Here is a 19,409-nt window from a genome sequence, read left to right as displayed (position 1 = left end):
ACATACAAAACAAGAAAATAAAGAAGAAATCACAAGGGAAGTTAGAAAATAACTTGAAATAAATGAAAATAAATATACAACATACCAAAACTTATGGGATGCAGCTATACCAGTGCTTAGAGGGACATTTATAGCTGTAAATACCTATATTATAAAACAAGAAAGATCACAGATCAATAACCTAACCTTCCACCTTAAGACACTGGAAAAGGAAGAGCAAACTAAGTCTAAAACAAGCAGTGGTAAGGAAATAATAAAAATTAGAGTGTAAATTAGTGAAATAGAAAAACAGAGAAAATCAATAAACCAAAAGCTGTTTCGTTTTTTTTTAAAGATCAACAAAATTGACAAACCTTTAGTTAGAACTATCAAGAAAAAAAAAAAGGGACTTCCCGGGTGGCGCAGTGGTTAAGAATCCACCCGCCAGTGTGGGAGACATGGGTTCAAGCCCTGGTCTGGGAAGATCCTACATGCCGCGGAACAACTGAGCCCGCATGCCACAACTACTGAAGCCCACGCCTCTGGAGCCCATGTTCCGCAGCAAGGGAAGCCACCGCAATGAGAAGCCTGCACACCACAACGAAGAGTAGCTCCCACTCGCCACAGCTAGAGAAAGCCCTGTGCGCAGCGACGAAGACCCAATGGCCCAATGCAGCCATAAAAAAATAAATAGATAAATATAAAAAGACAAAAAAAGACTCAATTACTAGAATCAGAAATGAAAGAGGTAACATTCCTACTGACATTACAGAAATAAAAAAGATTAAAAAGAAATACTATGAACATTATATACCAATAAATTAGATACCAATAAATGGACAAATTCCTAGAAAGATACAAACCATTGAAACTGACTTAAGAAGAAACAGACAATCTGTAAAGACCTATAACAAGTAAAGACATCTAAATATTAACTTAAAAAATTACCCACAGCCTCAGATGTCTTCACTGATGAATTCTACCAAATATTTAAAAAAGAATTAATAGCAGTGTTTTCATAAACTCTTCCAGAAAGCAGAAAAGGAGGGAACACTTCTTAACTCATTCTATCAGGCAGAATTACCCTGATACCAAAACCAAAGAAATCACAAGAAAACTACAGACCCATATCTCTTAGGAATATGGATGCAAAAATCCTTAACAAAATACTAGCAAACTGAATCCAGCAACATATAAAAAGAATTACACCATGACCATGACCAAGTGGGATTTATCCCAGGAACGTTGCAAGGTTGGTTAAATATCCAAATATCAATTAATGTAATATACTTTATCAATAGAATTTTTAAGAAGCACATGATTATCTCAAAAGATGCAGAACAAAACAAAACAAAAAAAGCATTTGACACAGTCTAAAACCCATTTATAATTTAAAAACAAACAAATTAGGAATAGAAGGGAATTTCCTCAACCTGATCAAGGACATCTACAAAAAACCCACAGCTCACATCCTTAATATGATGTTAATACTTCATAGTTGGTGCTTTCTCCCTAAGATCAGGATGTCTGTTCTCACTATTTCTACTCAAAATTGTACTAGAAGTTCTAGTCAGGGCAATTAGAAACAGGAATAAAAGGCATCAAGATTAGAAAGGAAGAAATAAAAGTACCTGTATTTGCAGATGACATCATTTTGTATATAGAAAGTCCTAAGATATCCACACACACACACACACACAAATACTATTAGAACTAATAAGCAAGTTCAGGAAGGTTTCAGGGTAAAGGGTCAATATGCAAAAATCAATTGTATTTCTATATACTAATCAACAATCTGAAAATAAAATTAAGAAAACAATTCCATTTACAATAGTATCAAAAAGAATAAAATACTTAAGAATAAATTTAACAGAAGAAATGAGAAACATTAGAAAACAGTGTTAAAAAAAAAAAAAGAAAACAGTGTTGAAAGAAATTAAAGAAGGTGTAAATAAATGGAAAAACATCCCCATGTTCATGAATCAGGAGACTTAATATATATATTTTTTAAATATTTATTTATTTATTTGGCTAGGCCGGGTTTTAGTTGTGGCACATGGGATCTTCATTGCCAAGTGCGGGACCTTTGTTGCAGCATGTGGGATCTAGTTCCCTGACTAGGGAACGAACCTGGGCCCCCTGCATTGGGAGTATGGAGTCTTAACCACTGGACCACCAGGGAAGTTCCAGGAGACTTAATATTGTTAGGATAGCAATACTCCCCATTTGATCTACATATTCAACACGACCCATATCAGAATCCCAGCTAACACCTTTGTAGAAATCGACAAGCTGATCCTATAATTCATATGGAATTGCAAGGGACCCAGAATAGCCAAAACAATCTTGAAAAAGAAGAACAAAGTTGGGGGATCCATACTTCCTCACTTCAAAACTTACTACAAAGCAGCCAACAGTAATGAAGACAGTGTGGTGCCAGCATAAGGACAGACAAATAGATCAATGGAATAGAATTGAAAGTCCATAAATAAACCCTGTGTGTCTATGGTCAATTGACTTTCAACAAGGGTGCAAAGACCATTCCATTGTTAGAGAATAGTCTTTTCAACAAATTGTGCTGAGACAGTTGGATATTCACATGCAAAAAAATAAAGTTGAAACTCTTAGCTCATATCATATACAGAAAGTAACTCAAAATAGATCAAATGCCTAAATGTAAGAGCTAAAATTATAAAACTCTTAGAAGAAAACACAGTAGTAAACCTTGAATTAGACAATGGATTCTTAGATATGACACCAAATGCATAAGCAGCAAAAGAACAATTAGATAAAATAGACTTTATCAAATTAAAAAATTTTGCGCTTCAAAGAACACTCTCAAGAAAGGGGAAAGATAACTCACAGAATGGGAGAAAATGTTTGCAAATTATAAATCTGTTAAGGGACTTGTATATAGAATACATAAAGAATTCTTACGATGCAAGTATTCAAATAAATAGACAATAAAAAGACAAATAAATAACTAAAAACTTGGGCCAAAGATCTGAATAGACATTACTCGAAATAAGGTATATAAATGGCCAATAAGCACATGAAAAGATGCTTGATATCATTCATAAAAACTTTTTGCCAATAAATTTGACAACTTAGATGAAATGGACAAATTCCGTAACAAAAGATACAAAGTGTGAAAGCTAACTCAGAAAGTAAGAAATAATTTAAATAGCCCTGTATCTATTAAAGAAAGTGAATTCATTGTAAACAGGAAAATCTTTTCAACAAATGATGCTTGAACAATTGGATACTCATACACACACAAAAAAATTAAATTTGATCGATACCTCATATATATACACCAACATTAACTCAAAATAGATGACAGACCTAAAGGTAAAACTTAAAACTATGGACACTTGTTAGAATTTCTAAAATTATAAAGACTGAAGTCAAGTGTTTGGTGAGGATGTGAAGTAACTAGACTTTTCCTACTCTACTGGTGGGAATGTAAAACAGTGTAACCACTTTGGAAAACAGTTCGGCAGTTTTTTAAGAAGTTAAACATAACATAACTTTCATATGACCACCCTTCATACGACCGAGCCATTCCACTCCTAGGTATTTCTGTATAAGAAATAAAAGCACATAGCCATAGGGACTTCCCTGGCGGTCCAGTGGTTAAGACTCCGAGCTTCCACTGCAGGGGGAACACCTCCCACCCCACCCCACCCCACCCCCGCATGCCAAGCGGCCAAAAAAAAAAAAAAAAAAAATAGCACAGAGCCTTATAAAGACTTATACATGAATGTTCATAGTAGCTTCATTTGTAATAACCAAAACCTGCAAACAACCCAAATGTTCAGCAAGAGGTGAATGGTAAACAGATTGTTGCATGTCCATGAAATTGATTGCTACTCAACAACAAAAATGCATCTATTAAGTTATACAACAACATGGATGAATCTCAAAATAATTATGCTGACTGAAAGAACACAAAAAAAGAGTATATATTGTATGACTCCATTTATATAATATTCTGGAAAATGCACACTAATCTACAGCGACTGAAAGCAGTTCAGTGGTTCCCTGGGGTAAGGGTCAGGGAGGAGCTGGAGGGATTAAGAAGGGGCTGGAGGAAACCTCTGTGGGTGATGATATGTTCATTATCTTGAATGTGATGACGGTTTCACAGATATATACCTATGTCAAAGCTCATCAAATTGCACACTTTACATAGGTGCAGTTTATTATATGCCAATTACACCTCAATCTGTTCAAAACCTGATTAAAAGGATGTATATGTGATATGGTATCTCTGCTAACTTGCTATGGGACCCCAGACACACTGGTAAGCTTTTCTGAGACTTAAGTTTCTTTTTCTGTAAAAGGTTAGAAAGTACCAGCGGGCTTCCCTGGTGGCGCAGTGGTTAAGAATCCATCTGCTAATGCAGGGGACACGGGTTCGATCCCTGGTCCAGGAAGATCCCACATGCCATGGATCAACTAAGCCTGAGGGCCACATCTACTGAGCCCGCGTGCCACAACTACTGAAGCCCGCTTGCCTAGAGCCCGTGCTCCGCAACAAGAGAAACCACCGCAATGAGAAGCCTGCGCACCGCAATGAAGAGTAGCCCCCACTCACTGCAACTAGAGAAGCTTTCGTGCAGCAATGAAGACCCAACCCAGCCAAAAAATAAATAAACTAAATAAATAAATTTTTTAAAAAAAGAAAGTACCAGAACCTGTAAGTGCTAGTTTAAGCCAAAAAGGGACTTCATTGGAAGGAAGTTTCAGAAAGTGACGGAGCCCTGCAGGGTCCCAGGAAGCCTTCTCTGTTCATCCCTCATCTTTGCTTCCCTGATCACAGCTTTCCGTTTCCCCATCTACGTGGTCGAATAGGAAAGCTACCAGCTTCTGAGTTTTGCATGGTACAGGTTTAATTACTCAGAGAGATGCTGAATTGTCTCCCTGTCAATCCTAAGCCCATGTGTAAATCCTCAGGGAAAGACCTTACTGGTGCACTTGGGTTAAGGACTCCACCATGCACCAAGGTGTGTGGTCAGAGGGCAGGGCCACATAGTATGAACCTGGCTGGTCTTGCGTCCTACAGATGGAGGACAGGACAAGTGCTAGGAAAGTGTTTGGTGTACAGACAACAAGAGGGCTGTCGGGAGATACTACCAAGACACTGGCCAGAATTCAGGAGATCTGCCCTCTCCTGTGCTCATAATTGTGCCTCTAGATGGGGGCAGCACTTCCAATTGGGCAATCTGGGAAGGCTTTGTGGAAGAGGTGCCACTGGTATCAGGCCTGTGAGAGAAGTTATGCCCTGAATTCGTGTGGCCTTTGAAGCTTACTAAGTGCTTTCATATCCTCTTTTTAGAGTCTAGACCCATCCTCTCAACTTCTCCTCTAGGGTTAACATTATTATACACCCCTTTGCACATGGGGAAACTGCCTACTGGGGACGTTGAGTGACTTGCTCAAGTTCACACAGCTTGGCAGGGCAAGCTCCAGGGTTTTGACCCCAGAGCCCTGACTTGTTCCCTATCCAAGGATGATGACAACGAGGCAGGGGAGGGGCAGTCGGTCTGTGAGTGTTCAGCAGGGACTGAAGAAGGAGAGAAGCTCAGGTAGCATCTTCGAGTTCCTGTGCCTGCTGTCCTCCAGAAGATGCCCCACCCCCACCCTGGCTCCGGATACCCAGAGACCACCTTTGCTTGTGCTGCAGACTCTCAGATCAGAGTTTCCACTCCAGACCTCTCTCTTGACTCCTAGTCCTGCAGCTCTAACAGGACTCAAAATGGGAATTCATGAGAGTCCTGCAGAACGTTAAAGAAACCTCAGGACCCATCTCAACCACCTGACAAGAACAACACCAATAATAAAATTCACGTATATGGCTGCTACCATCTACACACACAGGCCTTAAGCTGAGTGTGTTACACATGATAGTGTGTTTCACCTTCACATATACTATGACCATCCTCATTTTACAACTTGGGGAAACTGAGGTTCAGACAGTTTATTCCTTGTCCCAGGTCCCATAGCTGATAAGTGGTGATCCAAGTCTATCTGGTGACAAATGAACTATCATCATCCTGCAAAATTGTTTCCTCTTCTCAGCCTGCCCCTTTCTACCAGCAGTACCACCAAACCCCCAGGTCTGGTGAGACTCTGCCATTTCCTCTACCTTCTGTGTCTCAGGACAACCAGCAACCCTGAGAGAGCTGGAGGCTCAGGCAGCAAGCTGGCAGGCGGTCCGCACTGACACCGTGGGAGGGAGAGGGGAGCTTGTCTGCTTCATCTGCTAACCACGGATTTAATGTTGCTACGAATTTTTAAATTTCAACTTTTTAAGAGTTAAATTTAATTGCCAGGTTGTACGCCCTGGAGGTTAAGAGCAAGGAATCTGAGGTGAGAGACACTTGGTTCCAGCCCAGTCCTGGCTTCCCTACTTTCTTGCTCTGTGATCTTGGGACAACTTCTGAACCTATCTGAACCGTAGCTTCCCTATCTGGAAAAGACATAGTCATTCCACCCTCGTGGGTTAAAATGTTGTAAGGGGAGCCGGTTCTGGTAGAGATGGACAAGGCTCAGGCCACACCTGCTCCACCGCACTGACTCCATCCAGACCTCGAGCTGAAGCTAGTTTACTTCAAAACGTTAATAAACAAAGAAGCAAACTAATAAATACTTAACTTTGACAGATGATTAAATCTTTTTGACGCCTGCTTAAGTTTATTTATTTGTCTGAAATGTTCTTCCAGGAAGTCCATGTGTGATCCTGAGCGACCCCCAGACCCACAGCAACCTCACAGTGAGTAGAATGGAGCTAAACCACTCTCTTCCCCCCCACCCCACTTCTTCCTGAGCCTTTCACATGCTAATGCACTTTGTGAACCTCCCAGAGACTGTTGGGGGTGGAAGGAGAGCAACGGAGCCTCCCAGACTTAACTTCTGAAAGCACTTATCAACATCTCTCTTCTGAGAAGGCGGCCACTGCCTGCCTTTAACCTTGGGCAGTCTTTTCCCTAATATCTCCCTAGCTCCAGCCTTCCATTTCCAGTCTCCTGAGAGACAAATATCCTACCAAATCCAACTTTTTTTTTTTTTTAAATAAATTTATTTATTTTTATTTTTATTTTTTTTTGGTTGCATTGGGTGTTTGTTGCTGTGTGCAGGCTTTCTCTAGTTGCGGCCATAGAGGGCTACTCTTCATTGCAGTGCACGGGCTTCATTGTGGTGGCTTCTCTTGTTGCGGAGCACGGGCTCTAGGCATGCGGGCTTCAGTAGTTGTGGCACGCAGGCTCAGTAGTTGTGGCTTGCGGGCTCTAGAGCACAGGCTCAGTAGTTGTGGTGCACGGGCTTAGTTGCTCCGCGGCATGTGGGATCTTCCTGGACCAGGGCTCGAACCCGTGTCCCCTGCGTTGGCAGGCGGATTCGTAACCACTGTGCCACCAGGGAAGGCCGGCAGGTGGATTCTTAACCACTGCGCCACCAGGGAAGCTCCAAATCCAACTTTCTTCTGTGTCCTGCCACCAGCGCCCTCCGCCCACGTGCCCCCCTTCCAGTGTCACTGTCCCCCACCATTCCCCTCCCACAAAGCTTGGGGAGGCCCAGTGCTTGCCCCTTTCTCTACCCCTAAGGCCCTGCAGTTGTCACCTCCTGATGGCCCTTGGTCTAGCTCCCACCAGGCAGGGCCCGAACCAGCTGTGGACCCAATTCTCCTTCTTGCTTTGCTCCTGAGAGACCTCCTCTCTATTCACCTGACACGCCAGCCAAACCAGGCCCTGCACACCCTGAGTTTTCCCACACCTATGTCCTTCCCTCTGCCGGGAATGCCCTTAACTACCCATCTTCAGGGTCTGGCTCCAGTGCAGGGCCTCCCAGGGACCTTCCCAGCTGACCTGGCTGAAGGCTGCAAGTGGCCTCTCATTCCTCTTGGCGTAGTTCTTTGTACTTGAGGCTATTTCATCACTGGTGGAGTCCAATGTACTCTTTTTTTTTTTTGAGGTTTAGTTGATGTATAATATCATATAAGTTTCAGGTGTACAACATAATGGCTCACAATTTTCCAATGTAGTCTTTGGTATGCAGTAGGTGCCCATAAATGTCTGTAGTTGGAAAGAATGAGTCTAATCCAACTCCTTCATTTTACAGTAGAGGCACAGAGTTGTGCTTGACCCACCATCGCCACCAGGAGACAGGACTAAGGGGGTCTCTTGCAGGGCTCCGCCCCAAGCTAGGCTTTTTCTGCCATTGAGTTGGGAAGGAACTCCTCCAGCAACCAAGTGGGCACATTTTGGGGTGGAAGACAACCATCTAGAGCTCACACTACAGATTCTAGCAGAGAGGTTGGGTGGCCTCTTGTCAGCCAACCCATCAACTACTCTCCCAGACTGTAGTATCCATCCCAGAAGTCCCTGGTTCCCACTCTACCTCTCAGACCCACCCGCCGCCCCGGTGTTCCCCGACCTGGTCACTGAGGCAGAAGAGGCCTTAGGGATTATCCATCCAGGAGGCCCACAAAGGCCTCAGAAGGTCCTTAACGCCTCCCCCCCCCCCCAACTGTGTGCACAACTCTGTATCTGAGTATGTGTAGATTTCTGGAGCAAACATCCAGAGACACCACCTGAGACTTAAAGGGGGTCCAAGACCCAAATGAGATACAGAACAATGATCTGTTGAGCCTCTCATTATAAAGGTGTTAATACACTTAAGGCTCTTACAACTGTATCTGGCACTTTTTAAGTGCTCTCTAAGGCATGGGTTGGCCCAAAGCCTGCTTTTGTAAATAAAGCTTTATTGGAACACAGCTATGCCCATGTTTTTGCATTGTCTATGGTTGCTTCCCTACTACAGCTACCAGGGCAGAATTGAGTTGCTGCCACACAGATGTTAACTATATGACCTACAAAGCTCTCTAAGGGTTGGCTACCATTATGATGATGATTATACTTATGAAAAACAGCAGGTCCCAAGCCATACAATTAGTAATCTGGGGTCTGAATCTATGTCTCTGTTCAAGGATTCTGTAACACACCTTTCTGCCCCTCTTCTTCACTCACTTTAACACACAGTGCTCATTCATTCATTCATTCAGCAAGGTTCAGGGAGCCCCTGCTGTGTTCTTCAGGCTGAGCTACTGGGGGCACAGGAGCAGGAGAGAAGCTGACGTTATGGCATCGCAGAATGACCTCACTCTGCCTCCAGGGCCCTAAGTGATTAGCCCTGGGTACCTTTGCCACTTCATTTGCTCCAGTCCATTGGCCTTCTTCTTGTCTGTCAAATACACAAATTTTCTTCCTACCTCAGGACCTTTGCATATGCTGGTTTACCTGGCTCTTTCCTGTCATTTAGGTCCCAGCTCAGATATCACCACCCAGTTAAGACTCCCGGACCCAAGTCACTGTTTATCCTTACAGGGCACTTACCACCATGTGAAATACTTTTTTCTGGGCCTCAGTTGCCTCCTGTGTAAAACTATGTAAGGTAGAATGTGAGAGTTGGATGAGAAGCCCCTAACCTTTTGGTTTGAACACTCTGTGATTTGAAAGCACTTGCCAGGGGCCTGACATTGGTAGGTTTGTTGGGGAATAGGTTATATTTGACTGTGAGCCTCAATCCTAGCCCAGGCTCTGGGGATTGATGGGGAAGTCTCTACTGAGGGATGAGAGAGGGAAGAGGCGGGGCAGTAGGAGGAGGGGAGGCCCAGAATCAGGCAAGCAGGGATGGCTCTGAGAGTTGCAGGCCAGGGCCAGGGAGGAAGTGCCCCCAAAAGGGAGGCAGACAAAGAAGAAGGAGCAACTCCACCAGAGGCGTGGGGTTGGGGTTGTGGGGAGGGCTTCTTTCACTTTTTAACCTATAAGCTTCAGAGTTGTTTGAAATTCGTGTAACAAGTATGCATTATTTTTGCAACTGGAAAAATTAAAATGTACATGCCCTTTGACCCAGCAATTCCACTTGTAGGAATTTCTCCACAGCTAAGAGGCATGTGTGAAATGACCCATGTACAAGGCGATTCACAGCAGCCTTGGGTTTTTTTTTTCATTTTATTACTTTGTTTTTAATTTTTATCAGAGTATAGTTGCTTTACAATGTTGTGTTCGTTTCTACCGTACAGCAAAGTGAATACGTATACATACATCCCCTCTTTTTTGGATTTCCTGCCTGTTTAGGTCACCACAGAGCATTGAGTAGAGTTCCCTGAGCTATACAGTAGATTCTCCAATGGTTCATTTTAGTTTTTAGGTTTGCCTGATCAGAGGATGTCCCTCTGCTGGCTTGATTTTTCTTCCCAGCAGCACCAAACTTTCAATCTTCCACCCCTTCAAAGCAGGTATTTGTCCTGGTCTGTGCCTTTAGTACTTACAACAGACTTAAGTGGTGCATGATATGCACAAGGTTTAGATTCCCTCATCCTGCTAGCAACTCATAACCAGGACAAAACTAAGCTATTTACATCCTTCAGTTTGCCTTCTAGTCCAACAGTATCATATTTTGAGTTGGCACTTTCATTCTCTGTACCATCTGGGGCACCGTTTTTCAACTAAATATATCATGTTAATCCCTTGACCTAGGCCTCTCATGTGACGTTTTATTGGAAGTGGGGGGTGGGCAGGGAATGTTAATAAACCAGAATGTCTGAGTTCTCATCATAGTGCAAAACGAAAGGCCTTTCTTGTCAGTTTAACCTGAGGTTGCTGGGGGATTTACAAAACATATTAGGTCCATCAGGCAGATTGGTAGTTTCCTCTCCAGCCTCACAGTCCCAAAGCCTCCATTCTGGCCCATTAATCCAGCAGGAATCCTATTCATCAGTCATTGCTCTCGCACGCATATCTAAAAAAGGCCGGACCAAAGCGCTCCTGGCCCTCTTTCCAGCACACTTTTTCAGGACACCTGACCCCTCAGGCCTGTTTCTAAGTGGGATAAGGCTACAGCAGACTTCCAATGAGCCTTTCACGAGACACACACAGGGAGCAGCCTTGTTTGAAACAGCAAAAGACTGGAAACAATCTAAATGTCCATCAAAAGGGGACAGGCTTGACAAATCAGGGTACATCCACAACGTGGAAGAGTATAGAGACATTAAAAAGAACATAGCAGGACTTCCCTGGTGGTCCAGTAGTTAAGAATCCACCTTCCAATGCAGGGGACTCGGGTTTGATCCCTGGTCAAGGAAATAAGATCCCACATGCCATGGGGCAACTAAGCCCCCATGCCTCAACTACTGAGCCCCCATGCTCTGGAGCCCGAGCGCCACAACTAGAGAGAAGCCGGAGCACTGCAACAAAGAGCCCACGCTGCAACGAAAGATCCTGCATGCTGCAACGAAGATCACGCATGTTGCAACTAAGACCCAACGCAGCCAAATAAATAAATAAAGACTCAATCAAGAAAAAAAAAAAAAGAACACAGCAAGTCTGCTAAGTGCAGATGTTGAATAATCCCCAAGATCTCTGCCAAGTGAAGGAAACAAGGTACAGGACAATATATACAGGGTGCTACCATTTATATGAAAAACTATACACACAAATGTTTATAAATGCTCAGAATATCTTCTGGAACTAGTACCAGTTGCTAAGGGATGGGTTGGGGTTAATATTCAATATCCTTTTTATAAAATTGAGGTAAAATCCACATAACATGAATCATTTTAACCATTTAAAAGTATACCATTCAGGGGCTTCCCGGGCTTCCCTGGTGGCGCAGTGGTTGAGAGTCTGCCTGCCAATGCAGGGGACACGGGTTCGAGCCCTGGTCTGGGAAGATCCCACAGGCCCCGGAGCAACTAGGCCCGTGAGCCACAACTACTGAGCCTGCGCTCCGCAACAAGAGAGGCCGCAATAGTGAGAGCCACGCGCAGTGCGATGAAGAGTGGCCCCCGCTTGCCGCAACTGGAGAAAGCCCTCGCACAGAAACGAAGACCCAACACAGCCAAAATAAATAAATTAAAAAAAAAAAAAAAAGTGGTTGTTAATGATGTTAAATCAAAAACTGCTGGTGAGTCCCTTTTAAAAAAAAAAAAAAAAGTATACCATTCAGGACTTCCCTGGTGGCGCAGTGGTTAAGAATCCACCTGCCAATAAGGGACACAGGTTCGAGCCCTGGTCCAGGAAGATCCCACATGCCACGGAGCAACTAAGCCTGTGTGCCACAACTACTGAGCCTGCACTCTAGAGCCCACGAGCCACAACTACTGAGCCCGCGTGCCACAACTACTGAAGCCCACATGCCTAGAGCCCAGGCTCTACAACAAGAGAAGCCACCACAACGAGCAGCCCGCACACAGAAACGACGAGTAGCCCCCAATCGCCGCAACTAGAGAAAGCCCGCGCACAGCAACGAAGACCCAATGCAGCCAAAAAATAATTAATTAATTAATTATTTTTTAAAAAGTATACCATTCAGTACATTAGCAGTGTTGCTCAGCCATCACCTGGATCTAGTTCCACAACATTTTCATCACCCCAAAAAGAAACCCCTGTACCCATTAGCAGTCACTTCCCATCTCCCCACCCCTAGCCCCTGGCAACCACTAATCTGCTTTCTATCTCCAAGGATTTGCCGATTCTGGGTATTTCATAAAGATGGAATCAAATAATAGGTGAGCTTTTACGTCTGGCTCTTTTCACTTAGCATGTTTTTGCGGTTTATCCATATCCATACTTTCTATGGAGTTTTTAAAAATATTTATTTATTTATTTATGTATTTGGCTGTGCGAGGTCTTAGTTGTGGCACGTGGGATCTTCGCTGCGGCATGCAGGATCTTTAGTTGCGGCATGCGGACTCTTAGTTGTGGCATGTGGGATCTAGTTCCCTGACCAGGGATCGAACCCAGGCCCCCTGCACTGGGAACACGGAGTCTTAGCCACTGGACCACCAGGGAAGTCCCTCTATGGATTTTTATATTCCATTGTATGGATGTAGCACATTTTGTTTATCCATTCATCAGCTGATGGACATTTGGGTTGTCTCCACTTTTTGGCTCTTGTGAATAGTGCTGCTATGAACACTCATGTACGGGTTTTTGTTTGAATACTTGTTTTCAGTTCTTTTTGGGTACATATCCAGGAGTGGAATTGCTGAGTCATATGGTAGTTCCATGCTTAACTTTTTTAAGAATTGCAAACTGTTTCCAACATTCTTTTGCACCTGGGACTTCCATGGGTGGTCCAGTGGGTAAGACTGTGCTCCCAATGCAGGGGGTCTGGGTTCAATCCCTGGTCAGGGAACTAGATCCCGCATGCCGCAACTAAGATCCGGCACAACCAAAAAAAAAAAGATTCTTTGCACCTTGTGAATTTTAAACTGTGGACACCATGTGCAAATATTAGCTCTTCCCAAGAAAAAGAAAAAGAAAAAAATGAAGGTGGACATTCATGGAAAAAAAATAAAGCATACAGTAAATGCAAGGGATTACGGTTAGATAAGAAATCAGCAAATACAGGGACTTCCCTGGGGGTGCAGTGGTTAAGAATCCGCCTGCCAATGCAGGGGACACGGGTTCGAGCCCTGGTCTGGGAAGATCCCACAAGCCGCGGAGCAACTAAGCCCGTGAGCCACAACTACTGAAGCCAGCACACCTAAAGCCTGTGCTCCGCAACAGGAGAAGCCACCACAATGAGAAGCCCCCGCACCACAATGAAGAGTAGCCGCCGCTTGCTGCAACTAGAGAAAGCCTGGGCAGCAACAAAGACCCAAAGCAGCCAAAAAATAAATATAATTAATTAATTAATTAATTTTTTAAAAAATTAGTAAATATCTAACTAGATGATTCCTGGAAGAAAACTGCATTTTGGACTTGGACCTCAATTCAGATTCAACTCCTTTGTTTCATTCTAGTTCTAGGAGTTGAATATAGGGAGAGCTGGGTTCAAATCCCAGTCCTGTCTGTTACAGCAGTGCATTATTGTACAGGTTACTTAACCGCTCTGTACCTCAAATGTAAAATAAGGAAAAATCATCTCCTTAACCAGCTATGAAAGGTAAATGAGCTCAGGGACGTTATGCTCAGCCCATGCCTGGCACACTGGCACATGGTTGGCAGCCTAGGTTAGCAGCTTTACACTAGCAGGTTGGGGGAGCCACCCTCTTCTCTGCTGGGATCACTGTTCTCTGCAGCCCTTTTCACATAAGCTGCTCTGGTTCCCCACATGCTCAAGGAACTCCTGGACGCCTGGACCTGCTGAGCAAAGTCCCCCTCCTATAATATTTTACCACCCCTAATGCCAATCAGTCCAGAAGAGGGGCCAGCAAGGCTGTGAGGGTACAGGAACCAGGATCAGATGCTGGGAAAGGGGCCTGCTGTCTGTAAGGACTGCCCTAGGGCAGGAAGCACTGCTTGCTCTATGGAGCTATGGAACCCAGGGCCAAATGCAGGGAGGAGTTGGGTGGAGGCACAGGGAGACAGATTTGGGTTTAAATGGAAGAACAACTTAAACTTTTAACTGACAGGACACAATGCCAAGCACTGTGTTAAGCACTGCTGTGTGATTCCACACAAGCTCTCCCCATTTCACAGGTGAGGAAACTGAAGCTCAGAGTCCTTAGTCACTTTACCCAAAGTCACAAAAATAAAGTGCAGCCAGGTTTGAATCCAGGCCTCAGTCTAGAATATGGCAGCTTAGCCTCTGTGCTAAGAGGTCAATGGCCAAGTATTGGACAAATGTTAATTATCACTAGTCATTATCTGATAACAATACTGCTGTAAGTAGAGCTATAGCTGTAGCAGTAGAATGAGCAGTTTGGGGGTGGGGGTGGTGTTGCTTCTCCCCAAATTCGGGCAGAGGCTGGATTAGCTTTTGGTGGAGATTCAAGTGTTTGATGCAGGGGGTTGGATTCTGGTACTGGGGTTCTAGCTGCTGGGGTACAAGGAGATTCCCAAGGTCTGCCTTCAGAGATATGGATGTAGTTGTTTTCAGATGGGCCCCAGGAATCTGTCTTTTTCAAAAGATAATTCTGGTCTGTAGCCAAGTGTGAGGTCCACTGGCTTGGATTGACCTCTAGGGCCCCTTCTAACACAGATTCTGTGATCTGCATGCCCTAACGCCCACCTTGGGGGAAGCACTCCTTTGGGTTAGGCGTCGCCCTTTCCCCCCAGCTGCCTCCTTAAATCCCTAAGGCCTTAGAGAGAGTGACTGCACCTGTACCCCTCCTCTTTTGAACAATAAGCTTTTTGGAAGGCAAATAAGACTGTTAAGATGGAGGCCACAGGAGCCTCACTGCCACCTTCAGTGGTGAGGGTAGAGCCAACTCATCTTCCCTCCTCACCCTGCTCCACCCCACTCCATTTAAAGCCCCAGTCCCCAAAAGACTGTCACTTGCCCCACTGGACCCCGGTCAAGTGCAACCATTCCTGCTTTCAGCCCCTTGGTCTTTCTCGGAAACTCTGCCCTGTGGGACCAACTTCCTGGCCATGCCAGGCAATTCTGCAGTTTGTCTGGCCTGGAAAGCCCTCTCCCAGGCTCTGGGAGACCAGCAACTCAGGCAGGGAAACAGGCCAGCGAGCCATTCTCAATGACCTTTGGCTCCCTGGGAAGGACTCAAAACCAGTAAAAGTTTAGCAAGTGCCATTTAATCGTTGCCAGAACTTAAAACTCTTTTTTTCTTCTTTTTTTAAACACATAGACTTTCTGGGGGATAAAAGATCATTTGAGGACTCCATACGAAAAGATCTTTGATTAGTTCTGTTTTTTCTTAGAAAGAAAATTTCCAAGCCACTTGCTTGTAAAATTCCATAGAAAGTATGAAATGAACTCAGTACCTTGGGTGTGACCTCAGGTGAGTTGATTTCAGCTGCTGAACTTCAGTTTCCCCATCTGCAAAGGCCACTGGCCCAGTGGTTGGGTAGGAACTGGCAGTGGGGCAGGGTCTTTGGCTGCTGAGAGGGAGGTGTAAGTTGGGAGCCTAGAGTCCAGACCAGAAACCTCTGGCCTGCCCAAACACCCCTCATGGGTTTCTGATCATTGTTTTTAAATCTTCTGCTTCCCTTTCAGGTTCCTGGTATCCTATTCTCTCTCCCATGTTGGGAGAGGGGAAATGCAGTCATTGACATGTTAGTATAAAAATACTTCTCTCAGAGCTCTTTCCATGGAAACCCAAGCTTTTCATTCATTCAATATTATTTACTGAGCCCCCTCTACCAGGACGTGGGCCAGGCACAAGAAGACTCAAAGATGAAAAAAGACACCATCCCTGACCTGAGGGTCCTCCCCTAGTTTTCAGCCATGTGGGAACAGAAGAAATAACATCTTTGGGGAGGGGGCATCGAGGGGGAGACACTGCCTCTTGGGAAGATTGGAGTTGAAATGAAGTTCTTGGTTCTATTCCTTTGCTGATTTTATAATCACCCCTCCAGTTGCCCTAGAGCTTTGAGGCCATCTGAGAACTCTGAGTGCCAGGATCTCAGTCAACACTTGCAAAAACCTAGGTAACTTGTGAGAGCCTGAAAGGCATCTCTAGTTTTACTATGAGAAAACAAAGCCTTAGAGAGATTAAACTACCTGCCCATGGTCATACAGGTTGCCAGGGTCACCTGGACTCAAACCCAGATATTCTGGCACAGCTATTTTAGAAACAGTTTGCCTTGGATTTGAACCTGCGAATTTGGTAACTATGTGGCCCAGAGTAAGGAAGACAAGAGGAGAGGAGAGAGCTCAGGAACTCTGGACTGAAATGATCCAGTCTCTGATCTTGACCTGCAACCACTCTGACCTTGACCCTCAAACTGGAAGGAGGGCCACAGGCAGTAATCACAACCATCAAGAGCTTGTCATGAACGCTTATATAACACACCCCTGAAGTTGTGTGCTAGTATTCCCATTTTAGAGATGAACTGATAATCTCACAACAGGGCTGTTCCATGCTTTCCCCACCATCCATGCCATTCACCAGTAGCTAGGCGAGTTCCCCTAGTTCTTCTGAGCCTGTTTTCTAATCTATAACTAGGGATAGCAAGAACAATGGATTACAGGAGAAGGCATATTACCTGCCTGGGGCAGGAAGGAGTAGGTACTTTATAAATGCCAGCATCTTACCCCCTTCCCTTCCTGAAACCTCTTGCACTCAAGTGCAGCTTAAACCTTATGGGCCAAGAAAATACAACTCAGATACACACCAGCCTTTGGGCCTCAAGGTCACCCTATCTACCTGCCTTTTTGTTGCCCAGACTTTCCTGATGGTGGGGGACCCGGGTTAGGATGGGGGGCCTGCCCTGAAGTAGCCAGGCACACCTTCAGGATGCTGGGTCCCAGGGCAGCATTTCTTAGGAGTGAAGCCATCTGACTCTTTTCCTTACCCCAACAATGAAACATCAAAGGATAATGTATCAATATGTACAGGAAATCAAAGAGAAAGGGCCACAGGCACCAGATAACCCAGAGGCCCCAGGAATGGTTCACTGAACACCTGCAAACGCCCACCACTCATCAAGCTCTTTGCTGGAGGCTAGGGGGCTACAGAGATTGAGGGGTGAGGCTGTATTCACTAGCAGGGTTTGTGGACATATCTCAGTCAGAGATTTTCCTATCTGGTAGCTGAGACTTCAAGACAAGATATTTCCAGGCTCAAGAGAACATAGAGAAGGTACTCTGAGAGCATTCTGGAAAGGGAGTGGGTGTCTGGGAAGGGGGCGGTTCCAGGCAAAGGGAACAGATATGTGAGAAGCTCAGAGGTGACATGGAGCCTGACTCTGGGGGTAGGGGGAGACACTGAAGAGGCTGCTAGAGGCTGGGTTACTAGGTCAGTCGGGCAGTCCAGTGGTTAGGATTCTACGCTTTCACTGCCGAGGGCACGGGTTCAATCCCTGGTTGGGGAACTAAGATCCCACAAGCCACATGGTGCAGCCAGGAAAAAAAAAAAAAAAAAAAAAAAAAAAGTACAGGAAGGAATAAGACAGCTGCTGCCTTCAAAGTGCTTAGGGCTGGTCACATATAGGAAGCTTTCCGAGGCATTAAGCATCCTTATATAAGGTGTTTCTTATGAAGGCAAATAAGAAAAAATAATGCAAATGCCTAACAATAAGAGATAAGTTGAATTATGGCACATCTAATGGGGGTTAGGCAATCGTTAAAATTTATGACTCGAGAACTTAAGAAATGTTCATGATAGATTTAAGAAAAAAAAAAGGACTATTTAAACTGTTTGGCAATTTTGTTTTTTAAAATATGCACGGACAAAAAGACTAGGAGGAAATATTAATAATCTTGCTCTCTACATGGTAGATTATTTTCTAAACTATTTTATAATCTTCCAAATATTCAACAATAAGCATGAATTGCTATATCATCAGAATAGCAATAAATACCAGCTTCATGTACGGAAAAATACAGTGATGGGAGTCAACTGTGGACCCTGCATTATTTGTCACCACTTTTTTTTTAAAGCACTTTATTTATGTATTTATTTATCTGCACGAGGTCTCATTGTGACATGCGGGATCTTTTTTTTTTTAAGTTGCGGCATATGAACTCTTAGTTGCGACATGTGGGATCTAGTTCCCTGACCAGGGATCAAACGCAGGCCACCTGCACTGGGAGTGTGGAGTCTTAGCCACTGGACCACCAGGGAAGTCCCTATTTGTCACCTCTTTGGGACTCAGCTTCCTCATCTATAAAATGTAGACCTGAAGGACAAGATGAGAAGTCCTTCCTCTTTGAAAAATTCAAACTAACTTCTAGAGGATACCGGAGTTTTGAAAATGGGCCAGGCTACTCCTCTTGGAACAAGTAGGACTGAAGCAGAATCTTGAGGGAAGGGAGGATTTGGATTGATATGGGGGGGAGGGTCAGGAGGAGGAGGTAAAGGAGGAAGAACATTGCTCCGCCAAAGTTGGAGACACACCTAATGGGAATATCTATACTAGGGGAAGGGAGAAGGGGTGGGGAAAAGAGCCAGACAGGACAGAGGCCTGTGCAGGATGGTCAGGATATCTGGGGGTTCACAGGTTGGCTCTATCTGGAGGTGCCAGAGGCGAGAAGTACCTAGAAAGCTCTGGGTAAAGTGAAGCACCATCATTCACGGCAATGCCCAATTCCTATAGGAAGCAGTTTCCCTCATATTAGGGCCTGAACAGAGTGTTGACAATGGAGGTAGTGGGAAGCCAGGGTGTTCCTGGCCTTGCCACAGCACACACTGGTTGCTCAACAATTATTTACTAGATGAATGTCACTGGAAAAGATATTGCTTACCTATAGACCTCAATTTACTCATCTGTGAAATGGCAGGTTAGGAAAGATTATAATTGGGGAGACTTAGTCACAGGAACAGTGTATATTTCCATACTCCATACTCCTGTAGGGTAGTGCCGGCTCCATTTAGAGGTAGGCACACTGGGGCTGAAGGGTTGAGTCACTTGTCCAAGGTATGGGATCCTAACTGGTTCATGACTGCAAACCTAGCTTATCTCACTCCACCGACGCTGTGCGTCGCTTCCAACCTTAAAATCCAGGTGCCACTACCAAGT

Source organism: Eschrichtius robustus, chromosome 1 (genome assembly GCF_028021215.1).
Source record: "Eschrichtius robustus isolate mEscRob2 chromosome 1, mEscRob2.pri, whole genome shotgun sequence".
Lineage (NCBI taxonomy): Eukaryota > Metazoa > Chordata > Mammalia > Artiodactyla > Eschrichtiidae > Eschrichtius > Eschrichtius robustus.
Note: the sequence above shows the minus strand (reverse complement) of the source record.